Source organism: Sminthopsis crassicaudata, chromosome 2 (genome assembly GCF_048593235.1).
Source record: "Sminthopsis crassicaudata isolate SCR6 chromosome 2, ASM4859323v1, whole genome shotgun sequence".
NCBI lineage: Eukaryota > Metazoa > Chordata > Mammalia > Dasyuromorphia > Dasyuridae > Sminthopsis > Sminthopsis crassicaudata.
This window is the reverse complement of record NC_133618.1, coordinates 591290872-591315279: the sequence shown is the minus strand read 5'-3', so window position 1 is coordinate 591315279 and position 24408 is coordinate 591290872. Positions and strand designations below refer to the sequence as shown.

The following is a 24408-nucleotide window of genomic DNA, read 5'->3' as shown; positions in this document are numbered from 1 at the left end:
ATTTACCTGAGCATAAGAGAACTGCCTCAGGATATTCTCTTTGGGTCCAGTTCTGCAGTGTTGAATACAGAGCCTAAAAATGGCCTAATCCCAATAGTACATGAATTCATCCCTAAATTAGAGGGGAAAAAAAAAAAAAAGCCTTAAACTATTCTATAGTGTATCCAGAAGCATCAGTGGCCCATGTGAAGGTTCTGGAGAGAGACCCAAGTTAAAATCCAGCTTGAGTAGTCATTCTAATCTGTGAGAGTACAAAATAAGAAAAATTCCTGATTTTAGCAGTAGGGTAAATGACCCCAAAAAATAATTGAAGCAACTAGTGGTCATAGAGAGAACCTCCAGGTAGAACTAAACACCTGAATCCTTTGAAGTGCTTAATCTGCTTCACCATACTCAAGGGTGGGGCAGGTTCTGCCTACACCATTAATTCATGGAATCTGACCCAATAGCCACCCCAGCCTGTTCCCCCATTGAGCAAATCAAGGAAAATTTTGAACACCATAGGGAAATACTTTGGTTTCAGCATGCCCTGGAGATGAATCCTAAAGAGCACAGTCATCCAATGACAACTCAAAGTAATGTCTCAGATTTAAAAAAAAAAAAAAAAAAGATCTGGGCACAGCGACTATAGAGAACCTGAAGTAAATTAAACAAAAAATACAGAATGAAAATGTTAAGGAGTGTAGAAGAGTAAGGACAATTTCTATCTTAAAACGAAAATGAAAAACCCAACTCAGAGACCAAATGGCCTAAAAATTACAATGGGTACTATAGAAAACAATAATCTGCCCCCATCCCAACACCCAAGAAATTCTTAATCATTCATTGGCTAGCATGTACTGTGACCACATCATCTGGTTCAGATATATTAGATATATCACAGAAATCAGCCAATAAGAAAGTAGCACCAACAGGATGTAAAAGAGGACATTGAACTACAAACCTCAATAAATCTTTCCCCCAATATAGTGCCTGTACAATAATCTTCTTTGCTATCCTTTGAGTGAATTTATGATGAAGTCGGGCTAATTTTAATGTCATTACTATACATTAATTACCACCCTCACTCTCCCTCTACACCCTTACCCCCCCACACACAATTCTATCACGAACCTTTCCATGTTAGCAAACTCTTTCTTTGACCTCAAAATCTACATATTTTATGATGTAATTATATTCTATAAATATCCTTGTCTTGCTTTGCAAGGTAGGCTGCTACCTCCTCAAAGGAGCATAGCTCACTCTGAGTGCATGATTCTTAATAAATGTCTTTACTTGATTTGGAGATAGCTGGAATCCTGAATTTTTTGAGAGGGTACATTGGGACACCTCTCCCCTCCCAATACCTCAACAACAAAAATTATACAAGATTTAGCTGTTACCACTGGGAAAGAGAGGGAAAGCTAGGGATATTATATACTAAATGGCAAGGTATAAATGTTTGTAAATAAAAATAATCTATCCTTTAAAATTAAGCATAATCCTAAAGAGATTCTCAATCATACCTGATGAAAATAATGAAACCAACAAAAACAACCCTGGCCTCCTTGCTATTCTCTGAATGTGACAAGACGCTCCATGTCTTAATATTGGGGATTTTCACTAGACTATATGTTTGGAATTCTTTCCTTCCTCATCATGCCCCTTGCTTCTTTCAAGTTTCAGCTAGTATCACCTTCTCCAAGAAGCCTTTCCCAACCTTTTTTCTTCTTCTTTTTGCAAGGCAATTGGGGTTAAGTGACTTACCCAGGGCATATAGGTAGGAATGTTAAAGGTACAAGGCCAGATTTAATAAAAATACTAGTAGCTTTTTATCTTTCTTTCTTTTTTCCCCCCAACCCCATAACTTCATTTATTTATTTTAAAATTATGGCATAAACATGCATTTCCATAATATAGTATAAAAAAAAGATGATTACACATGAAATTGAAAATCTAATATATGTTCTTTTTAAAAATATAATAGTTACCATATGAATTTCCCCCTTTTTTTCTTCCTTCTCTCCTTGCCCTAGAAATATCATTAGAGATGATGGATAGATAGAGATATGTATGCACTTGTGCATATATTTACTCACATGCACATATATATAGTTCTGGTATACAAACTACTATCTATAACTTCTTTCTCTTGATACAGATCTTTTGTTTTGTTTTGTTTTGTTATAGCTTTTTATTGACAAAACATGCATGGGTAATTTTTCAACATTGAACCTTGTAAAAACTTCTATTCCAACTTTTTCCCTCCTTCCCTCTACCCCCTCCTCTAGATGGCAGGCAGTCCCATACATGTTAAACATGTTAAAGTGTATGTTAAATACAATATATGTATATATATTTATACAGTTATCTTGTTGCACAAGAAAAATCAGATTTAGAAAGAAGGTAAAAATAACCTGGGAAAAAAACAAAAATGTAAGCAAACAACAACAGAAAGAATGCAAATGCTATATTGTATCCATACTCATTTACCAGTGCTCTTTTTCTGAATGTAGCTGGTTCTGTTCATCACTGATCAATTGGAACTGAATTGGATCCTGTCATTGCCGAAGATAGCCACTTCCATCAGAATTGATCCTCATATAGTATTGTTGTTGAAGTGTATAATGATCAGTTCATGTAAGTCTCTCCAAGCATCTCTATACTCATCCTTCTGGTCATTTATTATTTTTAAAAATTTTAATAGTTTTTATTTACCAGATATATGCATGGGTAATTTTACAACATTGACAATTGTCAAACCTTTTATTTCAATTTTTCCCCTCCTTCCCCCCATTCCCTCCCCTAGATGATAGGTAGACCAATACATGTTAAATATATTAAAGTATAAATTAAATATAATATATGTATACATGTCCAAACAGTTGTTTTGCTGTACCAAAAAAATTGGACTTTGAAATAGTGTACAATTAGCCTGTGAAGGCAATCCAAAATGCAGGTGGACAAAAATAGAGGGATTGGGAATTCTATGTAGTGGTTCATAGTCATCTCCCAGAGTTCTTGCGCTGGGTGTAGCTGGTTCAGTCCATTACTGCTCTATTGGAACTGATTTGGTTCATCTCATTGTTGAAAATGGCCACATCCATAAGAATTGATCATCATATAGTATTGTTGTTGAAGTATACAACAATCTCCTGGTCCTGCTCATTTTACTCAGCATCAGTTCAAAAAAGTCTCTCCCTGCTGGTCATTTCTTGCAGAACAATAATATTCTATAACATTGATATACCACAATTTATTCAGCCATTCTCCAATTGATGGGCATCCATTCAATTTCCAGCTTTTAGCCACTACAAAAAGGGCTTCCACAGACATTTTTGCACACACAGGTCCTTTTTCCTTCTTTAATATTTCTTTGGGATATAAGCCCAGTAGTAACATTGCTGGATCAAAGGGTATGCATAGTGTGACAACTTTTTGAGTATCGTTCAAAATTGCTCTCCAGAATGATTGGATCCATTCACAACTCCACCAACAATGCTTTTTATTTTTCAAAATACATGCAAAGATAGTTTTCAACATTCAACCTTGCAAAACCTTGTGTTACAAATTTTTCTCCCTCCCTCCCTCCTTCCTCTTTCCCCTAGAGAACAAGTAATACGATATAGGTTAAACATGTGTAGTTCTTCTAAACATATTTTCCACATTTATCCTGCTGCACAAGAAAAATCAGATCAAAAGTTTCCTAAAACTTTTAGTTTTAGTACCTCCCTTCTGAAAATCTTCCTTTCTAATATATATATCTTGTTTCTACATAGTTACTTATTGTCTCCCCCATTAGACAGTTCCTCTTAGAGAGCAAGGGCTGTGTTTTGACTTTCCTTGTGTAACTCCTATCTCAAAATCCATTGGTGGAGATAAATGCTCTGCCCTGTGTGGATTGTAGGATGGAATTAGTGAGAAGCAATCTAAACACTCATCAAGTATTGAATCTTCTTGACTCTTCAAGCACCAGTCCACTTTGGGCACTCCTAGCTTTCAGTTTTGAGAGAGGAGATGAAAGAGGACAACCCCACTTCAGGTTGCTGAAAGAAAAGACTCTGGGAGGACATAAGAAGAAAAATAGTCTTCACCATGTTCCTATTCCCAACTTTATACTCCAGAGACTCCCAGAAATATTGCTCTTGGATGAGATTAATATATACTCTCAGTTGAGCTAAGTTATCTTGATCCTAAGTGAGAGAACTACTTCACTTTGTATTGTCTGTCATATATTCTCCTAAGTATGTCTTCTCTGATATCTTTTTTTTTTTTTTTCTACTCTTTGGGTAAATGGGCTCATTTATATGTATTTGTTATGGAACTGGGTATTGGTGGGAAAGGGGTCAAGCCTTAGTTATAGAGCTTGGAATTCTCCTCCATTCCAGCTCATCCCCAACAACAATAACAACAACAAATGATAAAGGGATCTTTATCCCATGCATCTAATGATATTCCTTCAATTAATAATACTTAATGGAGTAAATACCTATACTTCTACCTTTCTCTGAGAGAGTCATCCCCTACTTCCTGTTTCCCCTCCTGGAAGGAATTAAAGTCTTTGGAGAAGGGAATGGGGAGAAGTCTATTCTACCTCCCTTTGAGTGACACACAAGGACATGTTCTCACCATATGTGGAGACTCACTACACATGTGGAGCCCACTCTTTTTTCCCTTATATTTATATCTTCAAGTGCTTAACAGTATCTGGCACATAGTACGTGTTTAATAAAACATCTGTTGACTTATTGATAGCAGGTCTTTCTTGTAGTCCTAAACTGGAAGCTAAGGGGGTATTCTATTCAAAGAATGGCTAAACAAATTGTGGTATTAAGGATGTAATGGAATATTATTGTGCCATGAAAAATGATGAAATAGAGAATTTCAGAAGAAAATTAGACAAATATTTATGTCCTGATGAAAAAGCAAAACCATATTAACATTAATTATTGTTTATATGGTTTTGCTTTGTTTTATACTGTTTAATACAGTATTAAAGACATTATGGAGAAAAATAATTTTGGAATTTTGATAAACAGAATAATAAACCACAAGTACAAAAATAAGAACATGAAATATGCTGTTCATCTCCTGCCAGATGTGATATACTTAAAATGTAAAAAAAAAATGACATACATTTTTTGATATGGCTACTGTTGGAACTTATTTTGCTGTATGTTTGTGTATGTGTATGTGTGTGTGTGTGTGTGTGTGTGTGTGTGTGTATACATACATACTTATATTTGAAACTTAAATACAAAATGAGAAAGAAAAAAGAGAACATTTTCATGCATATAGCAGAACATAAGAGAAGGTTCAATATTAAAAACAATAAATTTCCATTTCATGAAAACTTATATACTGCATCCTACACATTGTTTTCAAAGCAATTCAGTTTTTCTATTCTTCCTTCTAGTTTTTTATATTTTTATATAAAAATTCCCTTTTTGGACTTTTAATTTTATTTCTCTCTCACGCCCCCCCCCCTTGAGAAGTCTAATTAAATACAAATACACACATACACAAACATATACATCTATGTAAGATCATACTATTCATATTTCTATTATATTCTTTGGAGGTGAATAGCATCTTCTTTCATAGGTTCAAACTTTTCCATGTTTTTCTAAATCAGCCCTCTCATCATTTCTTATACCATAGCAATACATCTCATAATCACTATCTGAGAAAGTTTTTTTCTCCAATTTTCTGCTTTCCTTCTAATTTTGCCTACATTGGTTTTATTTATACAAGAAATTTTAAATTTAAAATAATTTAAATAATCCACTTTATACTTCTTCAACAATGCTCTTGCTGTATGATATAGTTCAAGGGGGAATTGCCAAACCTTCTTCTTTTCTTTTCTTTTTCTTTTTTTTGCTGAGGCAATTGGGGTTAAGTGATTTGCCCAGGGTCACACAACTAGGAAATGTTAAGTGTCTGAGGTGAGATTTGAACTCAGGTCCTCCTGATTTCAGAGATGGTACTCCATCCACTGCACTACCTAGCTGCCCCTCCCCCTTAATTTCTTTTGAATTCTTGACCTTTTTTTCTTCCAGATGAATTTTGTTTTATTTTTTTCTAACTCAGTAAAATAATTTTTTAGTTTAATTCTATTTGGATGGTATTGAACAAATAAATTATTATACTTATTATACTAGTTTACCTACCCATGAAAAAGAATATTTCTCCAATTGTTTAAATTTGACTTTATTTGTATAAAAAGTGGTTTATCTTTATATTCAGAGGATCTGTTGTGGTAGGTATACTCTCAGGTATTTTATATTGTATAGTTATTTTAAATGGTCTAAAATTATATTGAATAACATTAAGGGAGGGATTCTTACAGGGATGAGTAGATTAAGGAATAAGAGGGCTTGGTAATAGGTAAAAGTAAATTAGACAAATGAGGTGGTAGTGATTCTTGCTGCTGTTGTTGTTTGTCCTTTCTTCTTGAAGAAGACATCCTTCTTGAAAAGTTCCTCCCTTATCCTATCCTTCCTCCCTCTTATTTCTTTGTAAATTAAAAAGATTCTTATCTTCTAGATATATTATTTTCCTCTTTAGCCTATTTCCCATAAGAGTATGTTTCCAGAATTACCAGTCCTTCCCTCATGCAAGTTTGGTCTATATGAATTCTTCCTTTCATGCCTTATTTGTATAAGATAATTGCTCTTATTTAATCTCTCCCTGTGCAGTTGCATTTTTTAGAATCACCTCATCATACCCAGCTCAACTCAAGACTTTTTTAAAAAACTATCCAATTAATGATCCAAAATTCATAAGAGTATTGATATTTTCAAATATAAGAAGTAAACAGTTTGATCTTATTGAATCCCTTGTAATTGGTTTTTAATGCTTATATTGTCCTAGATCTTACATGTTAAAATTTCCATTAAGTTCTACTCTTTTTGTCACAAATACATAAAAGTTTTTCAGTTTGTCAAATGTTCATCTTATTTCCATTCAGATTATACCTAATTTTGCTGGGTAAATTACTCTTGGTTGTAATCCTAGGTATTTTGCTGTGTGAAATATAGTGTTCCAAGACCTACAGTTCTTCCATGTAGTGGATGCTAGGTCTTGTGTAATCTTGATTATAATTCTGCAATATTTAAATTTCCTTTTTTCCCCCCCTTTGTTGCTTGCACTATTTTCTTTTTAACCTGGGAGCTTTGAAACTTGGCTATGGTATTTCTCCAAGTTTTCCTCCTGGGATCTCTTTCAAGTGGTGATTGATGGATTATTTATTTATTTATTTATTTTATCTTCTTATTCTAGAATTTCAGTGCAATTTTCTTTATTTTTTTCTAATATTGTATCAAGATTTTTTTTTAATTGTAACTTTCATTTACAATAACTCTTCCAACTATTTTTAAATTATTTCTCCTTAATCTGTTCTCCAGATCATTTGGGGTTTTTTTAAGGGAAAGGAGAAGTTTCATATTCTCTTCCACTTTTTTTTCCATTATTTTGTTTTTGTTTTATTTCATCAAGTCTTATATCATTAAGTTCTCCTTGCCCAATTCAAATATTTTTTTCAAATTTTCAAAAAATTATTTTTTTCTCAATATTTTTGATTCTCTATTTCCATTTGGTTGACTTCTCATCATTTTCTTGACTTTTTTAGATTGCTCCTATTTTTCTAATTTTTCTGCTTTTCAATTAAGTTGAAAAATAAAAATAATAAACTAAAAAGAAAAGTTCATGCACCACAGGTAAAAAATTCATGAATTAAATGAAAAACATTAATTCACTAAAATCTTTAATTAAATAAAGTTTGCTAAAAATACCACCTCTAGTGTAATTTTGTAATATAGTCTTTTGTTAAATGTTTTATGTTATCTCCTGTAATTATATCTGGCATAATAAATTGAAAGAATTAATTAAATTGGTAAAGTAGAATAAAACTAATATGACTAGGCTAAATTTAACATTGAAACCAAATTATAATGTTAACATTTAAATAACCCAAAACACCAAAGAAATGTTTCAATTAATGTTATCATTTTATTAGTTTCAGGTTGTTAATATACTTCAGTAACTTTCACTGTTCTAAAGTAGTTAGTGGTTGTCTTGAAATCAGATGACTTCATTTACTTAATTCAGGTGTTTCAGAAGACTTTAAAAAGATACTCCAGGGAGTTCATTAGAAGCAGTCCATCATAACCAGATTGATTTAATTATATGCATAATCATACTCTACTAAAGTCTTACCCTAAAGTCTTGTTGTAGGAATGACTAATTGGATTCTTGAGGTTATGCCAGTAGAGCATGATAGTAACTCTTCCCACACCAGAAAGGCTTTCAGAAATATATCAGCAAAGGACTGTATCTATTTTCGAAAACTATTTCAGCTAATTGCAATGAGATCCATTATTAGAGAGCTGGCTAGAGATTAGAGACCTGCTCACTGAAGGATTTCAGTACCAGCCCAAATCCTGATCATGGGTGAGGAGTGAAGGGGCAGAACTCACAGAGATGAGCAGATCAGGAGTTTGTTTATTAAAAACTCCCTCAGCCTTATATATCTTAATACTCTTACATAACTATAGTACACTGCACATGTGCTAACTATATACTGCACACAAGGGACTACATAAACAACTTGCTATTGTGTGCAGAGTCCACTTGCCACTTTGGTGTAACTTACTTTAATTATAACACAAGTTGTCATAAGCCATGACTACTCAGGAAGGCTGAGATGCCCCTAGAGGTGATGGGGAGTCAAACCAGACACATCAGCAGGTTCCCTTGGACTAAAGGGTATTATATTTCACCCAGGGTTCCTTACTATGTGATGAGATCATAAATTTTCAGACACAACCAACTCACACAATTTCAATCAATCAATCTACCAGTATTTATAAAGAATTTACTTATTTCAGGCACTATTCAAAGAGATAAAGATATTAAGACAAAAAAAAGTAACAATCAATAGAAGGAATACTAAATCCAATTCAATTTATATTTAAAGTATCAAAATAAAATTGTAAAAAAAAAACTTATTTAATGACAAAATAGCTTTAAAAAGATATAGACAAATTCATGAAAAGGAAAACAGAAAGGTCATGCTTCATATTCTGTAAGAATTAGAGGAAAGAGAAAATATACTTTATAGATAACAGAAAGCTTCAAACCAGTTTAGTAGCTTTAAGATGAACAAAGAATATTTCTACCTTGTACTCTTCCTCTGGAAACACCCTGGAACTTTTATTATATCTTGTCCAGAATCAGATCTCCACATCATTTTTTCAGCATAATTTCCAAACTATGCTAATGAGAGTAGAGTCCCTGGGTCCCCCTTTTGGTACTGTTTCAGATTTTATTTTTTTATTTTATTTTTCATCTTTTTTTTTTTTTTTTCTTTTTACTGAGGCTGGGGTTAAATGACTTGCCCAGGGTTACACAGCTAGGAAGTATTAAGTGTCTGAGACCAAATTTGAACTCTAATCCTCCTGAATTCAAGGCTGGTGCTCTATCCACTGCGCCACCTAGCTGCCCCTTTTTTTTCATCTTTCCCCATTAGAATTTAAGCTACTTGAGGACTGGGATTTTCTTGCTTTCTTGTAAATATATCCCCAGTCCTCAATATAGAATCTCACACAGAGTAAACTAATAAGCTCTTTTATAATTCATTCTTTCATTCATTTGTCACTGTCGACTGTGACTTTCTAGAGTTCAAAAAGCACTAAAGTTTATTTTTTTTCCAGATGTGTTTGTGTGTATTTTTTATGTATATGTGTACATGCATACTACGTAGGAAAAGGTTAGTAAGGTTATAATGTGTTCAAAGCATTTTGGAAATGCAGTTTTCTTATATATTAAATCATATTGTAAAGTTTTATTTTTATTTTTCCTTTTTTTCTTTTTGTGATTTTTCTACATTTCTGTTTTTAAAAATTAGTTCTACAAGATGTCAAAACATAAGTTTTTTTTGGTTTGTTTTTTTTTAAATGAGTCACTGAATTTCACAGTCTATGTTTCCAGATTTGGATTGTTGGTTATTTTATTTTTCTGATTAGTCTTTTATTTTCCATTCTCACTGTTACTTTATTTCAATCTGTTTTGCCCCTCAGTCCAGTGCAACAATTTGCATGGATACATAAAGAATAGATAATTTTTTATGAGTGGTTGATTAATTACCATTCCCAGCCCAGTTAATGAAATTATAGACAATATTGAGGCAAGTAAAAGAGACAGCAAAGTGTTAGGATCTTAAATGTAGTATTTAAAAAAAAATCCTTATCCTTTGTTACCCATTTATGAAATGGAAGATACTCTCTGATTAAAATGGATAAAATTATAAGTATTGGCAATGTATTTGGTGGATCTTTTAAAAAGTAGGATGCACTCTTTAGGGATCCAGGTGAGTTAATGTGAGAGAGAGAGTCCAGAAGATTCAAGAAGAGAACCATCTATTCGAAGAACTCAGCTATTGAGAGGAGTCATTTCTCATCTTTTAGATAAGGGGAGGACCTTTTCTTCTTTTCCCGTCTATCTACTTTTGCCAATGGTATTTTGCAGTAGAGTTTCCCAGTTTGGAACCTGTTTAATGAGTCAAGGAACAAACAAGAAAAGTGAAGCTTCAGGAATTGAAGTAGGACACATCTCTGGGAGGAATGTAATCTCAGTAGTCAGTAAAAAGTGAGCCATAATTTATGCACAACAGCAAAGTGTTTGAGCATCTCATCTGATCCTCTTGCCTTCTAGTTTTGCAGAGAAGCTAGAGCTGTAATCATCTCCATTGACATAACTGTTCTGTTTTTATTATATTGATGTATAATATTTCCATTTCTCCTTGATTCCAGATGCATATTTCTTGTAATTGATTTGCAAAAATTTTCTAGTTTCTCCTTCTTTATGAGTTTTCTTTCACCTGATTTCTTTGCTTCTCAAGTTTCTAAGATTGAATTGTTATTGTTTTGCACAGATTTGACTCCTTATACTTTAATATGACAGTATGATGTTTAAGCTTCATGCTTAAAGAGTTAGATTTTGACATGATCTTCCAGTGTTCACTTATTTCACTTATATTCAACTCTTCATGAACCTACTTGATTTTTTTTGGTTTGTTTTTGACAAAGATTCTGGAGTAGTTTGCCATTTCCTTCTCCAGCTTATTTTACAAATAAGGAAACTGAGGCAACTAATATTAAGTGACGTATCCAGGTCACATAACTTGTAAATGTCTGATGCCAGGGAGATGAATTTTCCTGATGTCAGGCCTAGCACTCTATCTACTGAACAACCTAACTATTCTGATTTTGCAATGGTCTTCCACAATTTTTCAATATTTATTTATTTCAAGTGCTTCTGCTACACTTGTGTCTGATGGCACTTCTTAAGGCTTGATAATTCTACCTTTCTTCAAATGGGTCTTATCATGGCAACAGTTACTACATATACTGTTATATGCAGGTTCTGAAATGTTTCTCACAGATATAGTGGATAATGTATTTATTCTCAGTGATAGAGAAGATGCCATTAGTTTGATCCATGAAGTTAAATTGTTTTAAGAGCTTTAAGAGTTCTAATCAATTTGCACCCATCTCCTTTGCAAAATTTTGAGATATCAATGCTGTTTTATCATATGTTTTCTAGCCTCAGATTCTTCAATTTTTCCCCTTTCATATTTTATTTAATCTTTTTTCCCTTTAAATTAGGTTTAGAGATGGTGAAGTCCAGGCTAGCTCCCTAGAGGCCTCAGGGCCAGCCAGAGTCAGGATAAGCAAAAGTCCTTGGTCTTTAAGGGAAGAAGTGAAGGAGATGGACAAAACTTCCAAGAGTTTTGCCAAGGATCTGGCGTTCAAAATCTCCACACTTTTCTCCTCTCAGTTCTGCCACCAAGTGAGTTGGCTCATCTCACTCCACCCTCTAATCCCTCCTACAATTATCTGTATACTGTATACACCAAAAGATTGGGCCAGCATGGAATTGTGAGAAGGGCCATTTTCCCAAGCATATGCTAATAGAGTTATTGTCCAATAGGTAATTAGCCTTAAGTGCTTAGTTATCAGATTCAAGCACTCCTTTTAAGAGTTTCAGCCCTTTACAAGGGCTAAAGCTATTTTTAGTTTCCTTTTTCATGTGTTCTCCTTCTATATTCCTTAATCACAAATTTTTATTACATGTATATATGTTCCTCCACACTGGTTGTGTGGTATTATGTGTATCATAAAATCATAGTAAATGACCACTTTATTTGCTGTACTACTTGATTAAATGTTGTTTTTTGAACTAATTCATCAAGCTGATAAAATTCATGACATGATTTTAAAAAGGAGTTGATTGGATTCATAGAGTATCTTGAGCCTAAGGTATCTTTCCTAAGAGTTAATATGTGAGAAAGGATGCACAGGCATATATTCTACATATTATTTCCTTCTCTCCTTCTGTAAGGTTTGAGTTGACTTGATCAGTTGTATAGTATTTCAGTGCCAGATCCAGAAATAAGATATACTATCATCTATTTGGTATCCTACTTACAAGAATTCTATATATTGTAATTAAATACGTTATTTAAAAGAAATCATTTCAATTCTGACTTTCTTGTATATTTGATGAATGATAAAATCCAGAGACCATTTTTTCCCTTTACCCTTTAAACCAAAGGATGATAAAATACCAAAAAAGTACTAGTAGGATTGCTTTTCATCAGAAAATACACATGATTGCTTGTAAGACAAGTTTTGTGTTCCTTTGATTTTTGTATTTTATATTTCTCAGATTCAAAAAAGATCTAATTGAACAGGACTTTCATGCTCTGTTATTGTTGTTGTTGTTTTGCCTATCAAGAATATAACATGAGAAAAGTAAGAGGTTGAGTGTGGCTTGGAAATGGAGTTAAGTATTTTGATAGACTTCAACAACTCTATTTTAGAAAATCATATTTTATTAGCATTCAGGAAAACTCAGTTACTTTTCAAATTACTTCAAATTAAAATTAGCATCTTAATCTGCTATTGCAAATTTCAATCATTATGGAAGATCAATGTAGAAAGACTTCCAGGCTGGTTCTATGAGAAAACCTGTTTTGAGTTACATCTCAGATGTGACTACTGATTGGGTAAGCATGGAACAGTGGACAGGCCATTGGCTGTAGCATAAGAGGGCATGGATCCAAATATTGCTTCTGAATTTACTGCCTCTATTAAGTAGGATATTTATGCCTTCTCTCAACTCTCATCTTTAAAATGAAGAGTTATAACACATGGACTTTGAGGCCCTTACAGTTTTTAACTGCATAATTTAATTAGTATCTCTGAAGTTAGATGCTCCCATCTTCCTTCAATGATGAGTTTCTTCAGAATTCCATTTTTGGGTTGGATTCAAAGTAGCATGCTTCAAATTCCTCCTAGCTGTGTTTTGGATTCTTAAAACTTCCCCAATATGCCCTGGTGGGTAACCACCAATACTTTTCAAGTACCTCTTATATATTTTGTTCCTTCATTAGATTGTAACTCCTGGAAGACATTGATTACCATTCATTTTGTTTATATTTGTTTTGCCAGGACTTAATAAAATACCTGGTACACAATAATTGCTTAATAAAGGTTTGTTACTTTCTAGTTTATAAGTCTATAAAATGGAAATACTCATATCTAGTTTCAAGTGTGGTTGTGAAGCTTAAATGAACCAATCTATGTAAAATACTTTGTAAATCTTAGTGTTATGTAAATATCAGAGCAGGTTCTTATTAAATGTATTTGAAGCTCTTTGTAAGTCAACAAACCTAATATAAATGTCATCATTATCTGTGACACTTCACAATAGATTTTATTTTCACTTATATAATATAAGCCAATATTTAGGGGAAGATAAATTTGTCATAACTTTTTAAGATTGAGGGTTTATATTATTTTTTTTAATTCATGTAGTTTTATTTGTAAATGTCTTTGTAATTTTTCTAGGACCATGGATATAACTTCTAAAATTTAAAATTCTTAAAGGATGACTATTTGTAACATTATAAACCTTTGGGTTTGTGCCCTGATTTTTCCTATAATTCATTCTGAGCCATGTAATGCTCTTTCTGTGCTAGATATACTTTTCTGATTATCTTTTACTATGTTACTTAGTGATTAAGAGATAAAAGTACCAAAATGTTGTCATTGGTAAGAGACTGGCAGGCAAAGAAGGGTAGAGGTGATTCACTTTTTAGTGTAGAAAATGTTCCCTTCCAAGTTTTTCACAAATGAGAATAACTAGTTTCACTGACATTCTTGCTAGAATCTTTAGAAATGTTAAATGAGTAGTTTTTAAATGAGCTGGAGATGAAATGGCAAACCACGCTTACAGCTTTGGTAAATGAAGTCACAAAGAATTGGATGTGATTAATGAATGAGGAGGAGGAAGAAGAAGAAGAAAAATAGGAGAAGGAGCAGGAGGTGGAAGGGGGAGGAGGGAGAAGGAGAGAGAGAGAGAGAGAGAGAGAGAGAGAGAGAGAGAGAGAGAGAGAGAGAGAGAGAGAGAGAGAGAGAGAGAGAGAGAGAGAGAGGTGTTAAACACCAAGTAATAAACACCATGAAAATTAAACTGGCTCTATTTTAATAGCAAATTATTTGTTGTTCACCTGGGAATCATTTAAAAATCAGTTTTTCCCTGTAGTCATATTTAGAACAAAAAAGAAATCCATGCCAAATTAGAAGCATAAAGACAAAAAGATAAAATATTCAATTATTTTGCTACAGTTTGACTTATTCAAGCAAGCTATTGTTGGAGAGAGAGCATTCTTGAAAAGAGATGGAGTATGCAAAGGCATGAAGGAAGGAGGCAAAATATTACATTTAGGGTGAACAACAAGTCATTCAATTTTACTTGAACATAAAATATATGTGGAAGGATAATGACAAATCATTTTGGGAAAAAAAAGACTTTCAAGAACAGTAATTTGTATTTTATTCTAGAGGCAATAGGAATCCACCAAAGTTTCTTAATCAGAGGAATCATACAGTTAAACTTTAAGGCTCTTAATTTGGCCAGTTTGTGAAGGATAGACAGGAGAAGGGAGAGGCTAGAAGCTGGAAGACTGATAAGTACTAGCTTCTGAACAAGGTTGATGACTACATACTACACTGGACAGAGTGCTAGACCTGAGTTCAAATCTAGATCTAAACACTTACTAGTTGGGTGACCCTGGGGAAATCAATTAATACTACTTATCTAGTTTCTTTATCTGTAAAATGAGCTAGAGATGAAATGGCAAACTACTCGAGTAGCTTTGGTAAGTGAGGTCACAAAGAATTGGATGTGACCATAAAGAAAAAAATAAGCAACAGGTTGGGAGGTTAGTGAAAGTCAAGAATTAAGAATGATGGGGCAGCTAGGTGGTGCAGTAGATAGAGCACTAGCCCTGATGTCAGGAGGACTTGAGTTCAAATCTGACCTCAGACACTTAACACTTCCTAGCAGTGTGATTCTGGGCAAGTCACTTAATCCCAATTGTCTCAGGAAAAAAAAGAAAAAAGAATTAAGAATGACTTCTAGGTTGTCATCTTAGGTAAATGGAATTATGGTGGTGCCCTTGACAAGAAAAAAGGAAGTGAGAAAAAAAAACAACAACATAAATTTGGAAAGATAATGAGTTTTGTTTTAAATATGTAATACTTAAGATGTCTATGGAATAGCTGGGTAGAGATATATTAGCAGTTGAGTGTATTTGAACAATTACTATTTCCTTTCCCTACTTAAATAATGTAAAGTGACTGTCATAACAAAAAATGCCAAAAGGATCCACAAGCCATTTCAGCTAGCAAACATTTGATTTCTTGCCCAGTAAAGTAAAGTGGCAGCCAAGTATAACAATACATAAAATAAAAACACATTTACCCGCTCTTGTGAAGGAAGATAGTAGAAATTATGTGGAGTCTTGCCAAACAACAAGATAAAAAACAATTTTGCAAGAAAACTTTGAATGGCTTTCTTCCCACGTGTCTTTGTGTGAATAACATTTTCTTTAAACCCTATTTCTCTAAATCTCTGCAGCCCCTTCAACATACCCAAGGAAAACAGGACTACTTGGAAATTGAAATTCTTCCTCAAGATCATCTAAAATTCAAATGATTGTTCAGAATGCTTCATTGTAAGAACAGACAATGTGGGCTCCAAACAGCCCAAACATAAAGTGTATTTTGTATTTCCAAACAGATAAACAGATGTGTGTGTATATTTGTGTGCCTATGTGTACACACATACACATATGTTCATACATACATGTATATATACACACATACATGTGTGCATATGTATATATGTGTTTGTGGATATATATCCTTTCTTTGAAATGCTATAGTGATGATGAGGAAGAACATCATGACACACAAAACTATTGATGGTTATCAAGAGAATAATCCTGTTTTTTAAAACACTGCCTATTATCCAGGGAAATGTGGGCTTTGTGTTCACTAAAAAGGATCTGACTGAGATTAGGGATGTTCATTTGGCCAATGAGGTAACAGCTGCTTTCAGGACCGGTACAATTTCCCTCAACTGAATTCACTATCTTATCATTGGTTTGAATCCTAAAAAGCCCTCTTTTTTGAAGGCTTTGGGTATCACCACTAAGATTTCTGAGAGCATTATTGAAATCTTGAATGATGTGCCACTGCTTAAAACTATAGACAAAGCAAGTGCCAACAAAGAAGGTTTTTTGTTTGTTTGTTTGTTTGTTTATTTTATGGAAATGCTTAAATCATAGATCATCATATTATTGTTCCTGTTACAAAAAAAAGTGAAGTAAAATCACCAAGTACAAAAAGAAATCATAGCAATTGAATTACTGAAGTCCACCCAGGGAAAACTGAAATTTCCCAATTTCATTTTAATAATTCTTTTAGTAAAATTGTGCTTTGCTCTTTGCTCCCTTTCAGTTCTCTTGTGGGCCATTAGAGATTATAATTGAAGGATATAATCATATTTTAATACCTTCTGATTTCCAATGTCTAATATATAGCAGATATTTAATAAATGTTAATTGGCTGATTTACTGTCTCTTTTTTAGACCTCATATTATGCTTAAGGAAATTTTATTTTTTTTTATTAAAGTTTTTTTATTTACAAAGCATATCATGGGTAATTTTTCCAACACTGACCCTTGCATAATCTTTTTGTTGTTGTTGTTGTTGAGGCAATTGGGATTAAGTGATTTGCCCAGAGTCACACAGCTAGGAAGTGTTAGGTGTCTGAGACCAAATTTGAACTTCGGTCCTCCTGATTTCAGGGCTGGCTCTATCCACTGTGCCACCTAGCTGCCCCCAACAGAAAGATATTATCAAATATGTTGAATATCTCCACATTTTTCTTTGGGTAGATAATTCAGCTGAGGTTTGACAATGTCAGTATCTATGATCCTGAAGTACATGATATAACAAGGAAACTGTATATTTTGTTTCTTGAGGGGATATATAATGTTGCCTATTTCTGTCTGCAAATTGGTAACTCAATTTATGTATACATATTGCATTCTATCATGTATAAGTAGCAGATGGTCTTCTTGACTATACCTGTGAAGACTAAATATTCTTTCTCACTTGATACAAAGGAAAAACCTTTTTTTTTTTTCCTGATCTTTTGGCATTTGTAGCTGCTTTTCCTGTGGCACCAATCATAAAAACAGCTTCTCTAACTGCTATTCTAGTCAAGACACAAGCAATTAAAGCCATGAGATTTGATCTATTGAATTCTCCCAGAATAAAAAATTATTTAATTAAACAAAAAAGTATTTATTTATCTCTAAAACTTAAAAAAAAAAAAAAAAACCCAAAACAATAGAAATCTTGGCATGAAGCTTAGTTAGACCAGATCATCCCAAGAGCTTTTAGAGATTAAGCTGGAAGGAAAACAGTAAATAAGCAAATTGATCTGTCAGCATTTCTGGAACTATTTTCTTTCTCAATGGCATTTGGAATCTAATATCTCAGTAGTCAATGTACTATTAAAAATAAGAAATAGAAATAGCATTAAAGAAGTCAAAGAAGAGAAGTGCAGCTGGATCAGAATAAAGAAACATAGGAAATCTTTGCTGGAGTGACAATTTGATTAAGAGGTTCTGAAACAAAAGATGGGAAAACACTGAATGATTGGAGAAGATCATATATAGTGCCAAAAACTGAATGAAAACATCAATAACTATCCATCAATGTGTTTACTTTGTCATCTCTACAAAATCATTGTGAAAATCATTTATATAAATAGAGAGGGTATCCTTGTTGAAAATATGAAAGAGGGAAGAGATAGGCTTTTACAAATAGTATTCTCACATAGATCACAACTTTATAGTGGACAATTGACTGAAAGATGAAGAGAATTCAAGATCTAACTTAAAAAATCAATTGTTGGTTATTTTTATAAAAATAGCTTTTTATTTTTTAAAATACATACAAAGGCGGGTTTTTTTCTTTTTAAAAGAATATGTATTTTATTTTTTCTCCAAATTTTTAATTTGTTTTAATATTTTGAGTTCCAAATTCTAGTCCTCCCTCCTTTCCCTTCCCCTTTCCTTACACAATAAGCAATCAGATATAAATTATACATGTGCAATCATGTAAACCATTTCCATATTACTCATTTTGTAATTGAATAAAAGAAAAAGAATGAAATAAATGAAGAAAATAATAGCATGCTTCAGCCTGTATTCAAACAATATCAGTTCTTTCTCTGGAGGTGGATAATATATTTCATTAGTTCTTTGAGATTGTCTTGGATCACTGTACTGCTGAGAATAGCTGTCATTTACAATTCTTCATTGTATTATATTCCTATTGCTGTGAACAATAAATATTCTCTTGGTTCTGATCACTTTGCATCGGTTCATATAAGTCCATCTTGCTTGTCATTACTTATAGCAGAATAATATTCCATCACAATCATATACCACAGTTTATTTTTAACCATTCCTCACTTGCTAGATATCCCCTCAATTTCCAGCCACCACAAAAAGAGTTGTTATAAATATATTTTTTAAACAAATAGATCCTTCCCCCTCCTTTTTTGATATTGTAAAGATAGTTTTCAACATTCATCCTCATAAAATCTTGTGTTCCAAATTTTTATCCTTCCCTACATCCCTCCTCCCTGAATAAGAAATTTAAAATTTCATATTAGAATTATAAGCTCACTCAAATCTAACAGGCCTGAGCTTCCAAATTATGGGAACTTGACCGTTCCATGAACTCTGTATATTTTTGACACTAGATACTAGGAACTAGCCATTCCTAGAGATGTTTATGCTCCAGAGAGGAGTGGCTCCCTCCCTGAGCATAGGCAATTAATAAAGAACTGTCAAGATGCAGACGATATGGAACCAGTCAACTAGTGAAGCCCTCCTGTACCCTGCACCTGCACAGATGTATGTGCCAAACCCTTATATAATTTTTTGGCAAAAAGCCTTCTTTGTCTAAAGACATCTAAAAAGTCAGCATCCCATACTATGACAGAGCCTCGCCTATGAAGGGATGCCTTGCACGGGAAAATCTTTACACAACTCAAGTTGAGAAGGCTGAAAAAGAGGGGTTCCCAGCCATTTGATGATCTTGCGGGTTCCCTTGAGTTGGTGATGTATTCTCTTCCTCTTTCTGCTATCATTGTCATATTGTTAATTGTTCTTATTTCTATTTGTTTTTTCATGCAAATCTAAACTATCTATACCTTGTCTTATTTGATTAAAACTTTTTACTTTTACTTTTTAACTGAGCTTGAGAGCGTCATTTAAAGGAGCGAATCCAAACTTTCCTTTAATATCACAATACACTCCCCTAGATAGCAAGTGATATAATATAGGTTAAACATGTGCAATTCTTCTACACATATTTCCATATTTGTCATGCTATACAATAAAAATCAGATCAAAATGGGAAAAATGAAAAAAGAAAAAAAAACAAGCAAACAAACAATAACTATAATGACAAAGGTGAAAATACAATGCTTTTATCCACATTTAGTCTCCATAGTTTTCTCTCTGGATGTGGATGGCTCTTTCCCTCATAAGTCTATTGGAATTGCCTTGAATCACCTCATTGTTGAAAAGAATCAAGTTCATTGCAGTTTAAATGGCTTTTCTCCTATAAGGGTTGTCTAATGCACCTGTTAAGATCATAAAAGATTTCAAAATAAAATAAATAAATAAAATAAATGCAACAGCAGATATAATTGTTGAACAATAATCTGATTATCAGCATCAAATGAATCATAAAACAGGATAATGAATGTTCACCAGAGGCATTTTCTGTTATTTGGTAGAATGTCCAGCATTGGATCCAAATGAAAGTGTGACTCACACTATACAGATTATGAGATTCTTCAAAAACTCCTGTTTCTGAATGATATTGTGCTGATTGTATCCAGATCTACTATACTATAAAGTCTTCCAAATCAAATTCACAACTACTCAAAAGAATCCAGCCTAAAATCCATAGTGAAAGACTATGTGGGTGAACACTGACTTATTTCCCAGACTATTTATGGGCAGTATAATGCTTACTTGTGGTGGTTAGTAAAGGGATTCCTGGTCAAGGAAATAAATAAAGATTCATTTGAAGTGATTCACTAAAAGATCAATAGAACCAGAAGAATATACATTAATTACAGAACAGTAGAAGATCCTTAAAGTTAAGGAGCTAAGCTCAGATCTACTTCTGTCAATTACTACATATGTAACTGAGCCTCAGCTTTCCCGTTTGTCAAATTAAGGGGTAGGACTTGAATAACTCTGAAGTCTAATACTCTAGATCTATAGTTCTGTGAACTAAATGAAAAAGAAAATAAAGGTAATAGAACTTAAACATTTTAAAATTCTAAACAAGCAATAATCTTAATAAATTTAGCAAAATGTTCTTTTTAAAAATTTTACTTAAATCTTTATTTGGTGACAATTGTGATTTTCACCTCTGCCTGTGGAATAACACAAGACTGACTGTTTTAAGATACTTTCTTATATGGTACTAAGAAAACAAGTAAAAGGATTATGCCTATATCTCCCCAGAGATTCTGGAGGACTTTTCTAGATTGGAGACATGGATCTTCAAAACACCACTGCTTATTTTCTAAGGATGGTAAAATTATCAAATGTGAGGGGAGAGTGAAATGGGGATCTCAAACACTTGTAGAATGCCTAGGGTGAAACCTCCACTTTTGGAGAATAGAAAGAGCCTTTCTCCAAAACAGTCACGATATAAGACATGAATGCTTTGGAAAGACCATGGAACATGCATGGGCATTCTGATGTGAGTTTATAACAACATGGTTATCAAATTTTTCAAATTTTCAATTATCTGCACAGCAAGAACTGAAGCCATTTTTTCTTCAACTGTATTCTGTCTGGTTGTGAGTCTTCTTTGCTCATATCCTCTGTGAAGAGATAGTAGAGAGAATATGGGATTTCTTCTGAGGCCATGTTGCCTTCCTGTATTTGTTCTCTTCAATTTTAGATGAAGGAAGTGGAATCTCTAAACTTGTGAGTTTCAAAAGATGAGGAGAAAAAAATAACAGGAATCTTTTTTTTTTAATTAAAGCTTTTTATTTACAAAACATGCATGGGTGATTTTTCAATATTGACCCTTGCAAAACCTTATATTCCACATTTCCCACTCTTTTTCTCTCTTTTCTCCCCTAGATGGCAGATAATCCAATACATGTTAAATATGTTAAAAACATATGTTAAATCCAATACATGTATAAATATTTATACAACTATCTTGCTGTACAAGAAAAATTGGATCAAGAAGAAAAAAACAACTGAGAAATTAAAACAAAATGCTATATTGTAGTCCACACTCACTTCCCTCTCTCTGGGTGTAGATGGCTCGTATCACAAGATTATTGGAATTGATCTGAATCATCTTATTGTTGGAAAAAGCTATCAAAATTGATCATTGCATAATATTGCTTTTGCCATGTACAATGATTTCCTGGTTCTGCTCATTTCACTTAGCATCAGTTCATGTAAGTCTCTCCAAGTCTCTCTAAATCATCCTGCTGATCGTTTCTTATAGAACAACAATATTCCATAACATTCATATACCATAACTTATGCAGCCATTCTTCAATTGATGGGCATCCACTCATCTAGTTTCTTGCCGCTACAAAAAGGGCTGCCAGAAACATTTTTGTATATATGGGTCCTTTTCCTTCCTTTAAGATCTCTTTGGGATATAAGCCCAGTAGAAACACTGCTGAATCAAAGGGTATAACTAGATAAGGATAAGAAGAACCATTTCTAGTCACACCTTTTGATTCAGCACTGTTTCTAATGACAGGAATCTTAAAGCTAGAATCCACATAAGGTTTACTAGCCAGTGCAACTTCAGTTTCTATAAACTCATTTCCAGAAATGTGCTTCAGGAGGGAATCTTTGGGACTCAGGCTAGTGGAAACTCATCCTTAAAACCCTTGAAGCCATAGCACCTTGAGGGGCAGATATAGTAAGTCTGGTTCAGAGCGAGAAAGCCAGAGTGTATTCACTACAATTTTTATTTCCTTCAAGTTAAATCAAAGAATTTACTCTCCTCTCCTAAAGATAGGTATGGAAAATAGAAGGATAAAGCCCCAAAGAATAAGATGACCTTATTTTTAGCTTCTTATAAGCTTTTTTTGGAATGATTTGTGAGATTTTAATTTTAGAAATTCTTAATGTTAGAAACATTATTCCTTTTCAATCTAGGTTGTTTTTTGTTTTTGTTTTTTTGTATTGTAGCTTTTTATTTACAAGATCTATGCATGGGTAATTTTACAGCACTTACAATTGTCAACCTTTTTTTCTAATTTTTCCCCTCCTTCCCCCAACCCCCTCCCCCAGATGGCAGGTTGACCAATACATGTTACATATGTTAAAGTATAAATTAAATACAATATATGTATACATGTCCAAACAGTTGTTTTGCTGAACAAAAAGAATCAGACTTTGACATAGTGTGTAATTAGCCTGTGAAGGACATCAAAAATGCAGGCAGATAAGAATAGAGGGATTGGGAATTCTATGTAGTGGTTCATAGTCATCTCCCAGAGTTCTTTCACTGGGTGTAGCTGGTTCAGTTCATTACTGCTCTATTGGAACTGATTTGGTTCATCTCATTGTTGAAAATGGCCACATCTATCAGAATTGATCATCATATAGTATTGTTGTTGAAGTATACAACGATCTCCTGGTCCTGATCATTTTACTCAGCATCAGTTCATATATGTCTCTCCAGACCTTTCTGAAATCATCCTGTTGGTCATTTCTCACATAACAATAATACTCCATAATATCCATATACCACAATTTATTCAGCCATTCTCCAATTGATGGGCATCCACTCAGTTTCCAATTTCTGGACACTACAAAGAGGGCTGCCACAAACACTCTTGCACATACAGGTCCCTTTCCCTTCTTTAAGATCTCTTTGGGATATAAGCCCAGTAGTAACGCTGCTGGATCAAAGGGTATGCACAGTTTGATAACTTTTTGAGTTCCATATCACTCTCTAGAATGGCTGGATGTATTCACAATTCTACCAACAATGTATCAGTGTCCCTGTTTTCCCACATTCCTTCCAACATTCCGCATTATCTTTCCCTGTCATTCTAGCCAATCTGACAGGTGTGTAGTGGTATCTCAGAGTTGTCTTAATTTGCATTTCTCTGATTAATAATGACTTGGAACATTTTTTCATATGGCTGGAAATAGTTTCAATTTCTTCATCTGAGAATTGTCTGTTCATTTCCTTTGACCATTTATCAATTAGAGAATGGCGTGGTTTCTTATAAATTAGAGTCAATTCTATATATTTTGAAAATGAGACCTTTATTAGAACCTTTGACTGTAAAAATGTTTTCCCAGTTTCTTGCTTCCCTTCTAATCTTATCTGCATTAGTTTTGTTTGTACAAAACGTTTCAATTTGATCTCTAGTTCTTCTTTTGTCATAAATTCCTTCCTCTTCCACATCTAGGTTTTTTTTTTTCCTCTGTGTTTCTTTCTTCAGTTTCTATGGATCTTACATTATAGATTTAGATCTGGAAGGGACCTGAGAGGTCATTTATTTTGCAGATAAGGAAACTAAGTGTAGAGAGATTGCAGTATTCCGTGTTCATTCATATAGTAAGTGATTAGGGCAGTAAGTAACTGAAGTTAGGTCTTGCTGATTCCAAGCCCAACTCTATACTAATGAAAGCATCTTAAAATTTGTTATAATTAATTTAGAGGCAAAGGATCTGGGATAGAGTTGTTTTTGTTTTTCACTAGCTTTGAGCAAATCACATTATTTCTTCAAACCTCTTCTTCCTTATCTATACAGGGGATTGGAAATGATGATCTTTAAAGGATCTCCTAGATTTTAATTTATGAGTCTAGGATAAAAGTCTCAATCTGGTCAGTCCCTGCTTACATAGGGCTTTGGTGATATAAAGTGAGACTTTAGACTTTAGACTGGAAGGGAATTTCACTCAAAGAACTT

General features: G+C 33.4%; 1 pseudogene; it reads left to right on the top strand.

Annotated features, from left to right (window-relative positions):
- Nucleotides 1-13095: 13095 nt before the first annotated feature.
- The window catches only part of LOC141552982 (large ribosomal subunit protein uL10-like), a 38251-nt pseudogene continuing 26938 nt past the window's right edge, over nt 13096-24408 (top strand).